Source organism: Mesoplodon mirus (assembly GCF_964341445.2).
Source record: "Mesoplodon mirus genome assembly, chromosome: 7".
Classification (NCBI taxonomy): Eukaryota; Metazoa; Chordata; class Mammalia; order Artiodactyla; family Ziphiidae; genus Mesoplodon; species Mesoplodon mirus.
In genome coordinates this window covers 59,502,826-59,518,331 of record NC_138983.1, presented here as the reverse complement: position 1 = coordinate 59,518,331, position 15,506 = coordinate 59,502,826, and positions in this window count along the sequence as shown.

The following is a 15,506-nucleotide window of genomic DNA, read 5'->3' as shown; positions in this document are numbered from 1 at the left end:
AGGGATCGAACCTGTGCCCCTTGCACTGGGAGCATGGAGTCTTAACCACTGGACCACCAGGGAAGTCCCATGTGGGAGAAACTTCTTGATAATTATTTGGGTATATTTTGTTTTAAGTATCATTATTTTTCTCCCTGATATGTTGCTTGATTCAGTTTATCAAGATCATACTTATCCCTGAAAGAGAAAATTCATGAAAAAACTATTCTGAAAAAAAGTCACAACTTTAGACATGATTTAACTTAGGATGGCATTTTACTTTCCTCGAATGGTGTCTATATTACTTCAGTGTACTTGAGAACTATAGTTCATTTTGGGATACACAAAGCCGATAGTAAAAACATGTTTTCACAGGCAAATCACACATTTAACCAGAACTGATAATATTTACAATTTCTCAGCTTTTCACACGTATAACTCACACATTCGTTCTGGTCAAAGTGCACTCTTCAAGAAATAAGTTTCAAAAAGGAGTGTCTCATATTTATGAATGGAAATTTCATGTTCGCAACTATTTTCTTAAAAAAATTTTTTTTTAAGTCTTTAATTTGTTACGATGTTGCTTCTGTTTTTTTATGTTTTGGTTTTTTGGCTGCAAGGCATGTGGGATCTTAGCTCCCCGACCGGGGATCAAACCCGCACCCCCGGGCTTCCCTGGTGGCGCAGTGGTTGAGAGTCCGCCTGCCGATGCAGGGAACACGGGTTCGTGCCCCGGTCCGGGAAGATCCCGCATGCCGCGGAGCGCCTGGGCCCGTGAGCCATGGCCGCTGAGCCTGCACGTCTAGAGCCTGTGCTCCGCAACGGGAGAGGCCACAACAGTGAGAGGCCCACATACCGCAAAAACAAAAAACAAAAAACAAAAAAAACCCCGCACCCCCTGCATTGGAAGGCGAAGTCTTAACCACTGGACCGCCAGGGAAGTCCCTATTTTCAAACATTTCCTTAGAAGGCATCTTTTAGAGCAAACACATTTTGGAAATGTTGTCACATTACTGCAAGATCAGAATACCCTTTCCTGCCCCCAACTCCTGGAAGACATTTCTTTCCTCCATGGACAGAAAGATTAAAAATATGCATTTCAAACAGAATAATTCAAAGCTAAAAGCATCAGTTTATAATTGGGCAGGTATAAGTGCTTACAACTTCAATATTTTAGTTTGTTTCCAGTTTCCACTGTCACCACTCCCACATCTATTGACTTCTGTTCAATTTCCTTTTGCTAAGTTAAGATTCTTCATTATTTTAGATCCTCTCTATTTTTTTTTTTTTTTTTTTTTTTTTCCGTACGCGGGCCTCTCACTGTTGTGGCCTCTCCCGTTGCGGAGCACAGGCTCCGGATGCGCAGGCTCAGCGGCCATGGCTCACGGGCCCAGCCGCTCCACGGCATATGGGATCCTCCCAGACCGGGGCACGAACCCGTATCCCCTGCATCGTCAGGCGGACTCTCAACCACTGCGCCACCAGGGAGGCCCGATCCTCTCTATTTTAAGTTCACACATTTTATATAGAGTAGGAATTATTATTTCTTTGAATTGATAGACTTTGCCTTTAAAATTTGCAGAACATTGTGTGGATCTCAGGTTGTTGATGTCCCCAGGGATATGATAAGGGATCAGAGAATAGAGACAACATTAGCAAAAGGAAAAAAATCACAAATGGTATCCATTAGGGAAGTCCTTAACAGATCATGTCACCACCTGCAATATCATGGGAGAACAGGTTTTGGCACTGAGAACTTGCTGATCCCTAGATGATGGTATAGACTGAGCAGAGGCTATGGTGAAAACTGTGGCAGGCATGAGATACATTTGTGGAAGAGTGAAAAATGGTTCTCCTCTACCGAAGCATCCTCCTTTCTGCTCAGTAAGCAGGTGATAATATATTGAGCATACTAATTCAAAGGGCCCTTTATGTGTCTAGACAAAGAAGTCCACTATAATTGTTATTATTCAGTATTATTCTGGGAGTTCTACTTAATATAATAAAATGAGAAAAAATATAAAAATATCTGAAATATTGAATATGTAAATATATGAAAGGTGTCATTAATATTAACAGCAAATGTAGAACACTACGAATTGTGTAATTCCCTTAAAAGATATAAGTACTTGAAGTGTATAACATATATGCCATAGAAAACTATTGACTTTTTGGTAGCGGGACGGAAAAAGATACACTTATATTTTTTATATTCTATATTTCTCCAATTACTTGCACTTATAAATATGTATTAATTTTGTTAATAAAAAGGGAAAACTCTACCTAACTCAGAAGCCCTTAAGTGATAAGTAAAATAGCTCTCTATTTCTTTCCTTTAAACATACATAAATATTTCACATAATCATTGTCAAAATAAAATTTTATATTTCTTAATCAAACTATATATATGTTTCATAGCAGAAGTATAAGCAGAAATCTTGAATTAAGAATTATGTAATTTTTTTCTTTGTATAAATTTTAGCCTTTTTTCTTTCCTTTTTTTCTTGTGACTATAGGCATATATATACATAGCCCAGGAAATTTTTGTTATAAAGAGTAGAACAATCAATGTAGGAGATATACACAAAGAAAAATATAACATCTACAATTATGAAATTTCATGCAGCTATCAAAAGTAAGATAATTTTAATTATATAAGAAAAATTTCAAATTATAATAGTTTAAAATATCAGAAAACTATACCATTTACACAGTAGGATCCCAGCTATGTTTTAAAATTAAAATGTGCATAAGAGGAAAAAGACTAGGCTAAAATGTTAACATTGATGAGAGGACAGGTCACACATTTTGTTCTTTAACCTTTTTTCTTAGCTTCCAAATCAAGTAATTTTTGCAATGAGTACATATTACTTTTGTGAATAGAAAAAAGTAAATTAAAAAAATGTTAAACAACAATACAATATAGTTTCAAGTAAATAAAACCTGTCAGAAATGAGACTGAAGCTTATGAGTGCAAAGTCGAGGTAGGAAGATTGAGGCAATTCTATGCTGACATGTGGAGACTTCAGAGAAGAGCTGAAGAGACTCAATTTAGTAAGAGTGCCTCATTTGATTTATAGGGAATGGTGTCTTGAGCCTGTAAATTTATTTTTCCAGCATCTAAATCAGGTACTTTCAGATTGTGCTGAGAAGCCAAAAAAAAAAAAAAAAAAAGATAGACAATCTTTGGTAGGAGCTCAAGTGTCTGCAGGCGGCCCTTCCTCCCTCGACAGAGCTTTAATAATGGAGTACTCCTACATTCCAGCTGGGCAGGCTCATCTCCATCTCGTCAGCACATAGAGGAAAATGAAACTGCAGGTGTCCGAGTTACTCATAGGGACCTAAGCTAAATAAAGAGGTGACATGGTGGAGGTGGGCGGTGGGCGGTGATGGCATGAATCCTAAGAACTGGCTTTCAAAGCATAAGTTCTTATGTTGCATAGTGTCTACAAACCAGGGATATGACTGAACAGACAGAATGAAAAGACAGGAGTCTTCACTGGGGAAAAATAAGACAAGATGGCCTCATCCTACATAATCACCAACCTCTTGTATACTGTGTTTATTTTGGCCGTGCCACGCAGCTTGCGGGATCTTAGTTCCCCTGACCAGGGATTGAACCTGTGCTCCCTGCGGTGGAAGCTCGGAGTCCTAACCACTGGACAGCCAGGGAATTCCCTTGTATGCTGTATTTAAAGCAGCATCTCAGAAAGTAAGCTTGTCATCTTCCACCTCATTTCGTTTTCCCCCCTTACTTCTGTGAACTATATTTCCATTCTTAATGCTCAAATATTTTGTTTCCCCCCTTTCAATCATCTCCCATATGTACATTAGTTAACAAATCTTGAAGAAGCTATCTATGCAACATTTCATAAATCTAGTCCCTCATTTCTGTTTTATTGCTATTATCCTCATTCAGAGTCTCATTGCCTCTGATTTGAACTCCTGAAATCATCTCTGAAATATCCCTATTCCAATCTACCTGATATACTCAGTTGGTTAAAACACTATTCTTGATTTTCTCAAAACCTCGTGACCTCCTCTTCCTCTTAGCCAAGGTAGCATTCTTGTATATTTGTTATAGTCTATTTGTGTAATTGTTCCATTCTCCACTACACTGTAAGCTCCTTGAGAGCAGGGATATATTGAATTTATCTTTCGGTCCTTCACAATGCTACATGTTTATTTAGAATTCATAAAAATGCTTGGGGCCTTGGTATATAATTATTAACTTAGCTTCCCTCTCTTCCTACCCCGGTGCCAAGAAGCTCTTTCCAAAAACATGCTTTAGGTAAGAGAAATGGAACTGATATGTCCTCTCTGAACCTGCCTCCTGAGCACCTGTTCCGCCCCATATCACCAGTCAGTGACGGAAATACATTAATGCAAGTCCATTCAAAACAGACAGGGTTTATCATCCCCTTTTCATAACTGCCGGTTTGCTGGTAGGTGTCTGTGCCTCCACCTTTGTTGGGGATTGATGCCCATGATGTGTTTTCTACTAGGCACAAGTAGATGCAGCTTCTGCATTTTGAGAGACACCAGTTCTCAACTGCACACAACTCTGGGATGACTGCTGTTATATTGTCACCACCACACAGTTTCCTCTGCTTACTTTCCTGGGAGCTCTTTGTTCTGTCACTGGGAATCTCTTCTCCTCAAGCCCTCTTCTACCTTACCATTGCCAGTGCTCCAATATTCTGTTATACTTCCCTGCCCTTGCTCCAACCAGGGTAAGTTTTCCCAAAGAGGGAATCTTACTGCTCTCACTATGCTCCTGGAAGTGCAGATCTTTCAACTATTATTGTTTCAGAAGGAAGATACTGTGTTATAGGATTTCTCTTCTGTCCTACCAATAACTCAGTGCAACCTATCTCTCAAAGGAAGGGGTGGGATCTTGATCTTTTCTCCAGGTCAGTGGGTTGGGGGACTTAATAGAATGCTTCAAACAGACTCATGGTCTTTTGACTTTCAAGTATATTACCTAGACAGACTGTTAAATATACTAAACCTTATGATAGTGAAGGGGGAGGGTTGCTCCTCTAAGTGTTTGTTATTTAGCCACTAATATGGCCCTAGACTTCCAGGATATATAAGCAAGTGAGCATAAGGTATTTGGTTATGATCATGGCCTCCCCCACTTTTTTCCCTAAAGGACAGACACAATAAGACCCACTCGTTTGCCTAGGAGTTTTCAGGTTATACTAATAAGAGGGAATTGAATAGGAAAAGTGGAGCTCTGATCTAGATTAAAAAAAATGAACTTAAGGCTTATCTGAAGATGGCAGAAAACTGTAAGGCTAACAGAAACACCTGAAAACAGAAGACATGCTTCCAAAATAAGACAAGAAATCTCAATACCAACAGACAAAACTAAAAAAAGATAAAAAAATATTAAACAGTTTAACATCATCAGCAAAGAGCAAAGCTATAGAAGCCAAACTGTAGAGAGAATTTCTGCAATGCTTTAGACTCTTAGCGGATGGGTTTCCCAGAACCCCTTAAAGGAGCAGCAATATAGATTTAGCTAGAGTTATGTCCTAATTTCCTGATTCCTGTCCCCTGGTCACAGTTGACTGGACAGGACAAAGCATTCCATCCAAACTAGTCAATCACAATCTTTTCTCTACACCAGTGGTTCTCAACTGGAGATACTTCTGCCCCCAGGGGACATTTGGCAAAGTCTGGAGACATTTTTGAGTATCACGAGTGGCATCTAGTATGTAGAGCTCAGTGATGTTGCTAAACAGCTTACAAAGCACAGGACAGTGCCCCCAACAAGAATTAACTTGTCCAAAATGTTGATAGTGCTGAGGTTGCTGAACCCTCACAGGTGATGGATCCCTGCTGTGAACCTTACGCCCGCTGTTCCTTATTTGGATATCTACAATTAAGAAGTGGATGAAAAATATTCTCCTGGCATACGATGAAGGAAAAAGATGCAACATTAATTTAGGGTAACCCCTTTGCCTCACAAAAGACATTACATTAAAACAAAACAAAACAAAACCAGGAAAAAAAACCCCGAAAAAACAAAAAAATGCAGGTGTGTGTGGAAGTATTCTCATAGGGACTTGGGGGAAAATTTTGTTCTTTTTCTTTTCAGAAATACTAGCACCCATTACCAGGACACCTCTTTGTGCCTTTGTTATAATGCAACAGGGTTTTTGGGTGCGTCAACAGAAAGGCACCACGATCAAATAATAACAGTGCCACCAGCAGAATGAAATAAAAACAAGCAAAACTATGTAAGATTATTTGCCAGAAGTGATTTTTAGGGCAAGATACAAAAGGGCGTCTTTATTTCTGTCCTGCCCCTAGGTTCTTCAGAACCTTTTTTTTTTTTTTTTTTTTAGATTCCATATATATGTGTTAGCATACGGTATTTGTTTTTCTCTTTCTGACGCACAGGGAGATCAGCTAGGAGCTCTGTGACCACCTAGAAGGGTGGGATAGGGAGGGTGGGAGGGAAACACAAGAGGGAGGGGATATGGGAACATATGTATATGTATAGCTGATTCACTTTGTTGTACAGCAGAAACTAACACACCATTGTAAAGCAATTATACTCCAATAAAGATGTTAAAAAAAAAGATACAAAAGGGCAAGTGTATGTCTATCTGTGTGCATTTTTCAGAGGTATTTAACAGTTATTTTTAAGTACTATTTTCTGATTGTGATTTAGATGTGGTTACACAGAAAGTGAAAAGAGATACTGTGTGAATCCAGTGAAGATAAATGTCATCATCACAGCAGGAAGTTAAAATGGGACTTGATGATGTAGAAAAGGGCGTTCAAGTCAGTGGATGCTGACCAGGCCTGTCAGAAGTCTGCCTGAAAATACCAAGGAGGATTTTTTAAAAAATAAATAAATTAATTTAATTTATTTATTTGGCTGCGTTGGGTCTTCATTGCTGTGCGCAGGCTTTCTCTAGTTTCGACGAGCGAGGGCTACTCTTCGTTGCGGTGCACAGGCTTCTCATTGCGGTGGCTTCTCTTGTTGCAGAGCACGGGCTCTAGGTGCGCAGGCTCAGTAGTTGTGGCGCACGGGCTTAGTTGCTCCGTGGCATGTGGGATCTTCCCAGACCAGGGCTCAAACCCCTGTCCCCTGCATTTACAGGCAGATTCTTAACCACTGCGCCACCAGGGAAGCCCAACAAGGAAGATTTTTAAGACAGAGCTGCAAGCCCACTTGAGAGCTATGCCTCCCACAACCATAATTGCTGTGCCAAGGTCACCTGTACAGCCTGTCATGGCAGCCAAGTCACTGTCCATTGCGCTGGGTTGCCCAGCTCAGCCAGGACCCAGCGGACGAGTGCAGAGGGCTTCTGAGATAGGAAAATAGGGAAATGTTTAGGGGAAGCTCAGAGGTAACTGGGACCCCAAAGAATGATGTCTGGGGGTAGATAAATTTCTGGAAAGCAATATGCACTGGAAAAGGCTTATGGATCATATTGGGGCTACTGAATATTTCCATGGATTTTGTTTTTGTTTAACATCCCAGAAGATGGCCAAAGGGATATCCAGAGATTCTAAATAAAACCTGAAGTAAATGTATCCTGAATATTACATTCAGCTCTGGCAGCTTGGAGAGGGGTCAAACAAATCATTGTTTTGTGGTGGAGACGGCAGCTGAACTTACCCAGAACATCAAACGTGTTAGAGTAATTCAAAGCTTGTTGCAGATGTGTTGTCAACGTTAATAGGGACTGTTAGAAAAAGTGGAGTGAACAGAGGATAAATAAAACATTCTTCTGGTCAGGTAATGAACCCAAACACATACTGTGGACTTCAGTTGTCCAGGGTTGGGGGTGAGAGGTGGCTAACATGTGACCTAGGGTGGACAGCTGTTGAACATATAGGACAAAAGCTTAATCAGCCACTTTCTGGATTCTTTAACCTTCCCAGAAGCTGCCAGAAGCCAGGGCCTTTCTGATGAATAGTGGGTCCTGCTCACAGTTTTTAACATGGTTCTGAGTCAGTATATGTGAGTCCTGGGCCAGCTCTCAACAAGACAGCCCCGAGCAGATGAGGAGAATAAAATAAGACACTGACACCTTTCAGTGGTTATGCTGATGTCCATAAGTTTTGGCTCTGTATAAGCTTTACTTCTCACCAGAAAAAGAGCTGTTTCTATCACCCCCTTCATTGCTGCTCCTTTTCATCCAAAGATTGTGCTATTTGGCTCACAGATGAGGGGTTATCTAACATGCCATATCTTCCTGGGGGGCAAGGGTCTTGTCAGGCACCACTTCCTGGATGGTTTCTCCCTGATCAAGAAACTAAGGTGGTCTTTGTGTTCAATGGTTGTTCTCCCCCACCCTGCTATGGCTGTGAGGGACCACAACCCTGTGAAACATCACCTTTGGGCAACATCACAATGGAACTTTTGTCAAATCTCACCATGTGGACAGCCTCAGGTTTCCAGTATGTGGTTCATTAGGGTGATCCAGTTACAAAAGAGAAGGACAAGAAATAACCAAGAAGGCACATCTCCAGCTTTGGGTCTTTTTTTGGGTATGCTCTTATGTTGGAGGGTGGTTATAAATATGCAGCTAACCTACAGTTTGTTTCACAGTCTGGGGAGAGGGTACAATACCATCATATCTTCACAAGTCTGTATCCTTTTGTGAACAAGACCAAGCACTACTGGGTTGGGCACTGAAAACTGATCAGCAAGGGTGGTGATTTTAAGCAATGTTATTCGGGACTGAGAAAAGTATATGTGTACCCCCACTCTGGGGCTGTTTCATCTTGTCCTGCTTTCTAGGGTCCACAGAAAGCTGATGTTCACGTGCTACTGTTCGTTTACAATATCGTAGAGAAAAAGGAACAATTCTTTACAGGTGCCCAGTGGAACTGAGGTGACCAGCCCATCTTGGTCTGCTCAGGACTGTCCCTGTTTTAATACCAAAAGTCTTCTGTCCCAAGAAAACCTTCAGTCTCAGGCAAACTGGGATGGTTGGTCAACCTAAGTAGAACTGAATATGGCTCTGGTCAAAGTGTATGGGACTAACAAGATTTATGAAGTCTGGCATTTTAAGGAAACTTCCACATGACTCTTGGTGAATATATTCATCCTCATCTGTGTTATAAAAATAAGGTTTCCAATTTCTAAGCCATGAAGGCCAATATAGTGGAGGAATGATTGTTAAACATAGGATATTGAGTTAAACCACTGTAAAATTCATTAAACAAATATTGAGTATTTACTATGTTCCAATCGCCTTACTAAGTATTAGAAATAGAGAAACGAGCAAAATAAAGTCCTTAATTTCAGAGGACAAATTCTCAGGAATATAATCAGCAAGGTTGGCATGCTTTTTCTGAATGAATTGTGGGATAAATGTGCACAATGGTCAAACCTGCCCAATACTAATTTGGTGCGTCTACTTGGGAAACGCAGTAGCAAGATGTTTTCATGATATATCCAATTTTCTAATCTTGATTGCACATCCTATGAGAAAAAAGTTGGACATGCAACCTCAATATATGTGTATTTACAAATTATATGCATGTACTACTAATATATTAAACACATATACAAACATGAAAATTAAGAAAGGCTGTCCTGAGTAACTGTTCCTGAGATGTGTGCATCCAACTTTAGAGATGGCTAATACATCCCAGGTCAGTTCATAGATGATAACATGATAATCGCTTGCTAGAAGTATGCAAAGGGTATCTGTGCAGCAGCTCAGACCGCCTGCATCTTCACACACTGATTTTACCACAGGCTGTGCCCTCCTGGGTCATGACTTGCTTGACCGTGTGGTGTCCTCCTTGAGGAAAATATGAGCCCCCCGCCCCCAGTCTACCTGCCATCTAGACACAAGCATGAAGCTTCACATGGTTTTAAACAAGCTTCTGAAACCCCATGTGGCAGTGTTTCAACACTATCTCACTCTTGTCTGTGAGAGTTAGATTATGAGGGTCTTAAATGTGTATTTTTCTCCTGAAGTGTACTTTTGGGGTGTACACAGCCTTTAAGAGGAGCCAGGACAATGTTAGCCAAGAAGTCTCAGGCCACCTCAAAGTGTAGGGCTGCCACCATAAAGCTTCTAGGAAGTTCCTGTGCTAGGTTGTTTGGAAGGTCACCAAACTGGGCTGCCTCAAAAGTCTCTTTGATGCTGTTGTCTGAAAGTCTCTAAGGCCCTCTGGGGCTGAGGTGAAGACTCAGGGCACACGTGATCAGCCATTAAAGGGTGGTTTAGTTCCAAGCAGGCATTAAAAGATAATTTTCGAAAGCAGGTAAAATCATGACTCTCATACAGATATAAGAATAAACACAAGTTGAAGATGTTATTTAACTCATTCATAGAAAACAAGTGAAGTGATACATCCAGATCAAAGGATATTATCAATAACAGACACAGTTATAGGTCAGGAATATGGAAAAGAATGTACAAATAGAGCCCAAATTGGTTTTTTGACTATTTCTCCCCATATAGAATTTGTTTGCATGTCTATAGACAAGAATTATTTGGCATTCCTGTCAGTTATTTAAAGTTTACAGAATCAGAATCAGACAACCCAGGTTTGCTTTAAAATAAACACTTATTTTTCCATTTAAGCACAAATTTTCCCCTACAGTTTCCCTACTTTTGATCAAAAAGAATCTCAAAGATTCCTGATCACAAAATGAATGTGGCCTCATTAGATTTGGCCTGATTATTTACATAGGTGCAGCAAGAATGTTAGTTTACCATAAAGGCCTTCTTTAAGTTTACTCTGCTGGAGGTTTCCATAAGGAATCTCAGGTTGGACTTCTAAAATCCTCTATTACTTGCTGTCCTGAGGCTAGGTAGCCACGCCCAAGAAACTTGATCCACCAGATTTCATCTGCAGTACTTATACGCTTTGGGTGACTTCCTCTCTTCTCAAAGTCCTCAAAACATCTCTAGCCTCCTGGCCGGTCATGGAAGTGAGCTTCTTTACCATCTGGACCCTGTAAGCCAGGTAACAGGAGGGCTTTGTCAGCACCGTTTCAATAAAGTCAACCTTAGTTCCCTAAAAGTGACTGGTCAGGCACCAGCCACAGCTTCCCCAGGTGGGCAGGGAGCCTCTTCCCTTGTTCCTGTGGTCATGTCCACCTGGAGGGGCCTGGTGATGAGGTCACTGCTGGTATGGGCAGCCTGTCCTCCGCAAAGCAGCTGCCTGGTGGCTGCAGATACCAAAGACCATGAACTTGAAGCAGCTGGGAATCAGAGGACGTTATTCTCTCCCTCCTCTTCCAGAGAGCACCTCTACTTGCCCCTAGTTGTCTGAAAGCTTTTCCAAAAAGGACAAAAGGAGCTCAGATCAGTTGTCCACAGTGTTCCTTGTTGGAAATTATTTGATGAAGTCCCTCCCAGAGAGAATCTTCAGAAAATCCAAAAACCATTCAGCAGGAAAAAAGCATGAACAGGGAGGACCTATAAATCACTGTTTCAGTCTTCAAGATGAAAGAATTTTGAATTTGAGCCACCTTCTACCATCTTTCTGATTCTTGAGTATGGGTCATCATATGATTGACGATTGCTTTTGTGTCCTGTTGAAATCTTTGCCTACTCCAAGAAAACCTTCCTGCCAAATCAGTGACAAGAACACGAGACCTTTGAGCTGAGTCTTAAAATTGAGAAATTAAAGCAGTACATTAAAAAAAATTAAGAAGAAAATATTGCAAGTGCAATGGTAATTTGAACCAGGGAAGAAATTCATAGTAGGAAAAAGGTTAGAGAATTGAGGTGCAGGGATTGCCCCCTAGTGATCATGGTAAAGCTTGGAGTCTAGCTGTAGTAAGTGAACTAAATAAACATCACTCCTGAACTTTATACAGTATTCCTCCCCAGAGGAAAGAAATGGTGGGAAAGCTTCAGTAAAACAACTTCTATCTAAACATATCATTCTCTATAATGCTGGTCCAGAATGATGATTCTCCAGATGTTGGTCTGGAATTAAGCTGTACATATCCTATGTCTTTCCATTTCTTTACATTTTTCAGAAAGATGGTCCATATCAGGATGTTTTATACAGTATCTCAGGAGCGTATTCATGTTACAGACCTGATGTTGGTTATGTCCAAGGGATGTCTTTCATTGTGGCATTGTTCATTCTCAGTTTGGAAGAGGCAGTCGCCTTCATTGCATTTGGAAATCTCATGAATAAGCCATCCCAGTTGGCTTTTTTCTGTGTGGATTGCAGCAAGATGTTGAAATATTTTGGAACATCTGAAGTATTCTTTGAGGGCAGTCTCTTTACACATTTTCTTCATATCAAGTAGTCTTACATTTTCACACTAGCATATACTTGATAGACTGGATATTCACATAGCATCACAAGTCACTATTCTACTTGATCCAGCCAGTCCAGGCTGGGATGTATTTTGCAGAGATGAGGAGGAATTTTTATTTAGAACTGGGACAGGAATCCTCCAGTTATATGAAGACATTTTCCTTCAGGTATACTTTATTCACATAGCACAGTTTCTAAATAAATTGGCAGAGGATCTCACATCAGAAAAGCTGTTCGGCTGTGTTGCAGCCATTCAGATACAGAAAAGCACCAGTTAAGGGACTTAGGTCTTTGTGTCAGTAATGAAGGATACAAGAAGGAGGCAAGAATACCAGTTCTGCTTTTTTTTTTTTTTTTTTTTTTTGAGGTACGCGGGCCTCTCACTGTTGTGGCCTCTCCCGTTGCGGAGCACAGGCTCCGGACGTGGAGGCTCAGCGGCCATGGCTCATGGGCCCAGCCGCTCCGCGGCATGTGGGATCTTCCCAGACCAGGGCACGAACCTGTGTCCCCTGCATCGGCGGGTGGACTCTCAACCACTGCGCCACCAGGGAAGCCCAACAGTACTGTTTTGAACAGCTAATCTTCATAATTAACAGACTAATTGAAACATAAAAGAAGCATTTTTTTTATAACAGTATTTTGTTTCCTATGTAAGCACATGGAAGAAAGTTGGAGCAATCCAAAAGAATCAAGAGGTGGAAAACAGCTGATTTTGAATTTTGTGTCTGAAGTAACAGAAATGAGCAACCTATTGACAATATTATTTTTAAAAAGCATTGCCATTTTACAAAAGAAAAAGTGTAAATGGCTAGTTCATACTCCATAATCTGGGGGTGAATGTTTGAATGCAAAAACATTTAAAATAGTTTTAGGGAAAAAAAGACAGTGACTGGTCGTACCCAATTAAATAAACATCATTTTCAAATATGACATTCCAGACAAGGCCTTGGTTACATAACCATTTTCCCAATTATATTTAGTAAAAAGGAGGGTGGATTCTTATTGAACCTATGCAAATAACTAAGTTACCATTTAAAAGTAAGAATATTTAATAAAAATTTCTGAATTTGGAAGGGGAATCAAGCAGGGAGAATAAAACATCATCTAAAGATGTTTCATTTCAGTTTACAAAATCAGAATCTACTAAATTGTTATGGCTTATAAATAAGTTAACAAGAAAGAAAAAGGGTTTCCTTATGTATCCAGAAAATAGAACATTAAAACAATATCAACAATATTCCAAACAAGTAGCTACAATCCTCTCTCATTAGTTCATCCATTCTATGTAATCAATTCTTGTTCTGCTGGATATTGGGTTAGCAGCATCATGAACCCATCTGCTTCTTACTAAAAAGAGTTCTGGAAATCCTGATCTAGCCCAACAGTACAGTCTTTTTTTTTTTTTTTTCCCTTCAGTACGGTCTTAAAGTTGTTTAAGTGATGACATCAGAAGCCTGTACCCAAGATCTATTCGTTGAAGTGTCAGTAGTTTGAAGTACCTGGTACAGTTCTTTTCCTTGGGCTCTGGGGACCATGTATCTTTGTCAAGGACGTGATCTGGCCTCTGCAGCTGATTGCAGAGCCTTCAGGGAAGATTCCAAGCAATACAAAAAACTATCTGTAGATGCCAGAGACTTAAAATAACTATAGTAATTACTGGAGAGGGTTCATAACAAGCATGATGCAACTGACGAGGAAATTTAGTTGTTTCTGTCATGCAAAACAATGCTAATCCAAATAAATAAATAAACACATAAAGCTATGACAAAATGTCTGTGCACATAATAATTAAGTCTATTTTCAAAGAAGATACTGAATTTTACATCTGGTTTATAAAAATGGATGAACATACTTGTTACAGAGGAAAAATTCTTGAGATATGCAAAATTCTTGAGTCTTAATATATATATGTAATACACTAAAAATATACCAAGAATGTATCAAGAATATCAAGTAACGAGATTTGGAGTAGGTCCTAAACATCTGTATTTTAATTAAAACTCTACAGATAAGTCTGATATTTATCCCCAAATGAAAACCACTGGCCTAGAAGACGCTAGATTCAAATTAAAGAAGAAAGATTCCAACCAAATAAACGTTTTAAATAATAACTAAAAGTATGACTAACAACACTATTTTGTTGTTGCCTAACATCAGGCAAAGCATCATCAGGATACAGATAAACAGAAACACCGATAAATCTCCAGGGCCTTCCCATGAATCATTCAAGTTCTAAAATAGTTACAGCAATAATATTTTACCTATACAAATTTAACCTAGGAAATGCTAAGCATCTTTTCTGATTTGACAAATCTTTCCATGAAACTCATCAATAACAACATAAATAAAACCTAATTATTTAGAAATAACACCCCTCTTTCATAAGGTAAAAGAACAGATCTTTTGGGGTTTGAGAGACCCACTGGGAAATCTCAAAGATAGGTTTAGGGAGGCAAAAATCAAGAGTTGTCAGGAGATTTGAACTCTTAAGATAGGATCATGGGTGCCTCAGAAACAACAGCTGTTGTTTTTCAAATGTTGTCATTTGAAAATGACAATAAAACATCTAAAAATAAGTACAGAATGTAACATGATTGTAAAGAATCTTAGTTCTTTTCTAAGTGAGGAACATTTGTTTGCTTTTTAAAAATAATCAAGAACATAATACAATTAACATATTATAAGACACAGAATCTTTTGCTATATAGGCAAAGTACACACACAAAAAGAACTTTCCATATTGGAGGTGAAGACAATAAGCAGTAAACCAGGGAAACATGGCTATCAAAATCAAGCAAACTTTGGTGAAATTTTAACACATTTCATAGCTTTTCAGACTCAGGTATTATAAACCAAGGCAAATAAAATTTATTTCCAGAAAGAAAGTAGAATGGTTGTTGCCAGGGGTTGGAGGGAGGGTAGGATGGGGAGTTAATATTTTAACAGGTGTGAAGTTTCGGTTTGGGAAGTTGAAAAATTTCTGGGGATGGATGGTGGTGACAGTGGCACAACAATGTAGACATACTAAAGTACACTTAAAAACAGTTAAAATGGTAGATTATTTCCAAATTTTGCCCTTCATCATGTTCTTTTATATTCTGGAACAAACTGACGCTTTAGTTTAGGACCCATCTCATGGCGTCTACAATGTCAGAATGAATTTCATAACATGAAGAGGTTATTAATATGCAATGCAGTCATTGTTGCTATGTTCAAATAACTCAATAAATAAGAATTATAAACATTTCTCAATT